Below are 4008 nucleotides of genomic sequence, written 5' to 3'. Positions count from 1 at the left end.
AGAAGAAGAAGAAGAAGAAGAAGAAGAAGAAGAAGAAGAAGAAGAAGAAGAAGAAGAAGAAGAAGAAGAAGAAGAAGAAGTTGTTAGAGTAATTACCTCTCGCTTCACCCTTAGGATGTATTTTCATCACTCAGTTCTTGCTTTCTTTTTCCTTACCTCTACCCAGATGCTCCCCATAACTCTCTTCCATTGTCTTGACTCTTTTTTTTCTGACTCCGTGCTGCCCACCAGCTGCTCTTCATTTATAAGATCCCCATGGCTACGGCTTCTTTAAGGTACACAAATCCTTTATTTTGCTAGGCATATTACAGTTATCAGCTCCATTTCTTATTTATGAGGAACTAAGCTCATCTTTCCAAAAGAGCAAACATATGAACTTATTTCTTTCCGTGTAAAGATGATACTATCAGCCTTGAGAAATTTGATGTAAAGGTTGGTTTGTTTAGAGACTGGCATATACATCTGTCAAAAGCCCCCGTTTGTTTATCATTCTCCCCAGTTATTCAGAATGATGGGGAGCAGCACATTTTTAGAATGCATTTGCCCTCTTCTTTTTGCCATTTCAAACACCCCATCATCAAACTTCACAGCGTATGAATCCCATCTCTTTCCACTCTTGGCATTCCTAGCCTGTTTCAGGACCTTAAGATTTCAGGCTTGGACTACACCAGTTATCACATTAGCAGTCCTGGTAAGAAACCCTCACTGTTGATTGGCTTTAATGTCAAGTAGGCACAACCTAGACCCTCCTGGGAAAAGAATCTCAACTAGGAATTATCCTGACTGAGTTGGCCTGTGAGCATGTTGTGGGGATGGTTGCCTGGACTGTGAATTTGTTGTTTTTTTTTTCAATTTTTACTGATTTTTATTGAGCTCTACATTTTTCTCTGCTCCCCTCCCTGCCTCTCCCCTCCCATTCAACCCTCTCCCAAGGTCCCCATGCTCCAAATTTACTCAGGAGATCTTATCTTTTTCTACTACCCATGTAGATTATTAGACCTATGTATGTCTCTCTTAGGGTCCTCATTATTGTCTAGGTTTTCTGGGATTGTGGTTTATAGGCTGGAGTGGAAAGAGACAAGGAGGCCCTTCATGTGTTGGGTCCTGGATTGTGCAAGAGTGGAAGAAGCTAGCTGGGTCCTCAGCAAGCAAGTAGTAGGCATGATGCATTCATTTCTCTATGTTCATCACTGGGGATGTGGTGTGACATTCTTAAGCTCCTACCCATATGAATCCCCTGAAATTATGGACTGCAACCTGAAACTGCAAACTAAAATAAATCTTTCCACCCCTAAGTTACTTTTCTGTCAGGGTCTTTGTTGGCTCAGGAGAAACAAAACCAGAGAAGGCGCCTCATTCCTGGAAAATGGGAACCTTTCTTTCAGCCTGCAAATGATGTCCGGGTGAGCCTTGCCATGGCCTTTCAGCTTTATATTCCGTTCTAGTGTCAGTAAAAACTATTTAAAAACAACATGAATCTGCCTTGCGATTTTGAGTCTGCAGCAGCTCATTTCCTGCACACTGCCCTTTTTCCTTTCCCTGGTTTTACAGTTTCCCAATACTCATTTACCAAGAGAAGTCAGGTCACCAAGTTTCTGCCTTTAAGAGAAGTCAGGTGACCAAGTTTCTGCCTTTATACTGACCACAGAGACTAGTTCATAGAAAGCACAAGATACAGGATTTTAGATGCAAAACATGACTTTGGTTCATGTTGAGGTCCCATTGTGAACAGGTCTTGTTATAGGAATAACGTGCCTTCCCAGTGAGAGATCACTCCATGCACTTAGAGATGAAGGGAAAGCTCTTTGCCAGGGTGCCTAGCTGACTGCGCCTAAGGCCCAAAGAAGAGTTGGGCTTGAACAGAAGGTTTTACCAGCTTATGTACAATTTAGGCTTATCCATTCCCCAAATACTGTCATCTTCAAATCTCTTTTGTCTCAGCCCCACGACTTTGAAGACTTTGGACATTTAAACAGAGACAGGAGACTGTAAGTCTGGTAGCTTAGGCAGATAGGAGATTTACACAGCAAAGCTGTTGCCAGAGTTATTTTTTAAGTACACCTGTGTTGCTCTTTCAAAGAGTTGCTACCCAGGATCATCTTGCTCAACTGGCAGAATTGTGTTTTTCCTGATAAGAGCACAGGGAACTTAATGGCAGACTAGACTTGGTGGTGGTTGTGACCCTGTGCTGCCCCTCTTCAGCTGCCTTGGAGGTATGAGTTTAGGGATGGGCAAAATGACTGGATGTAAGTCAGGGCCATTTCTTTATTATTGGCATGGAGTCTCATGATAGGTGGAGAAGCACGCACATCCTAGCATCCTACATGTAGCTTGTCTCTAACAGGCCTGATTATCAGACTATTCATCTTTGGGGTATTGTGGAGGCAATGTTCCTTTACCTAATTCCCATTGTGTGACTTAATGTTTCCTAAATAAATCTACTAGTAAATCTTTTATAACCAAGGTTCTCAACCTGTGGGTCTCAACCCTTTGTCAAACTTTTTTCTCTAGAAATATTTACATTACGATTCATAACAGTAGCAAAACTACAGTTTTGAAGTAGCGATGATGTAGTTTTATGCTTTGGGGTCACCACAACATGAAAACTGTATTAAAGGGTCACAGCATTAGGAAGGTTTAGAGCCACCGCTGTAGAGCATGCATTTGATTCTTTTGCATTTCTTTGATATCCATACAGCACTGAGAGTCTTCCCCAGCCGACTGCACAGCCGAACTGCACAGCACCTTTCTAGTTATCAAGGTTGTTGAGTGAGTGAGAGGAGAGCGTTGTCCATTTTGAGAAGAATGAAGGCTAACAAGATGCTTCAATTCCAGCACTAGCTCAACCTGTCAGCTATAGCAGGACGACTGGTTTTCAGACAGTTCATAGGCTTGCTTACCCTATGCAAGTTTCAGAAAGAGCAGGTGTAAGCACACTGCCCTCTCTGTGCTCTTTTATGTAGCTGCAGATTAGCTCTGCTTAACACAAGGATTCTTTGTCTCTTATTGAGGTAGCCAGAGACATAGGCAAAGAAAGCTTTACTTTGACAAAGAAATGGATAATTTCTTCCCTTTAAAAATATTTATTTTTTATTTTATGTGCATTGGTGTTTTGCATACACGTATGTCTGTGTGAGGGTGTCAGATCTTGGAATGACAGACAATTGAGAGCTGCCATGTGGGTGCTGGGAATTGAATCTGGGGCCTTTGGAAAAGCAGACTTAACTCGTAAGCCATCTTGCCATTCCAGAAATGGATACTTCCAATCAACCAATTCTAGAAGGAATACTATTCACACTCAGCATCATTTCAGAAGCAAAGCTAAGGATCCAGAGCGAGGTTTAAAAACCCATCTACTGGCTTTGCTTGAAGGGGAAAGGGTAGTGTTTGGTTCCTCAGGTCAAAGGAGATCTTATCAGAAATTATAGGTGTGAGAGAACCAGTCCAGAATGTGGAGAGAGAAACACGTTGTTACTACCTAATGATAGGGGACAGGAGGCCATGCATAGGGTAGGTGGCCCATGGAATCTGCTAACTTCAGCATGTGTAAGTGAAAGATAAGGAGCGGGCATCTTGGATGAAAGGGCATGTGTAAAGATTTGTTTTAAGGACATAGCACAAATCCCTATTCAAAATCTGGTTATCAGGGTGGGTGAGATGGCTAAGTGAATTAAGGGGCTTGCCATCATTAAACTTGATAACCTGAGTGTGGCACCTAGAACCCATATGGTGGAAGGAGAGAACTGGCCCCCAAGAGTTGTTGAGTTGTCCTCTGACTGACTTCCATATGGATGGCACCTCTCTCTCTCTCTCTCTCTCTCTCTCTCTCTCTCTCTCTCTTCTTTTTAATTTTTAAAGCAAGCTCTCTAACCCAGGCTGGCCTCAACATCTCAACTGATGATGACCCTGAACTTTTGATTCTCCTGTCTTCACTTCCTGAGATCTGACGTTATAGACATGTACCACTATACCCAATTTTTGCAGTGCTGAAGATCAAACCCAGGGATT

The sequence above is a fragment of the Microtus ochrogaster genome, linkage group LG12 (assembly GCF_000317375.1).
Source record: "Microtus ochrogaster isolate Prairie Vole_2 linkage group LG12, MicOch1.0, whole genome shotgun sequence".
In the NCBI taxonomy this organism is placed as follows: domain Eukaryota; kingdom Metazoa; phylum Chordata; class Mammalia; order Rodentia; family Cricetidae; genus Microtus; species Microtus ochrogaster.
Note: the sequence above shows the minus strand (reverse complement) of the source record.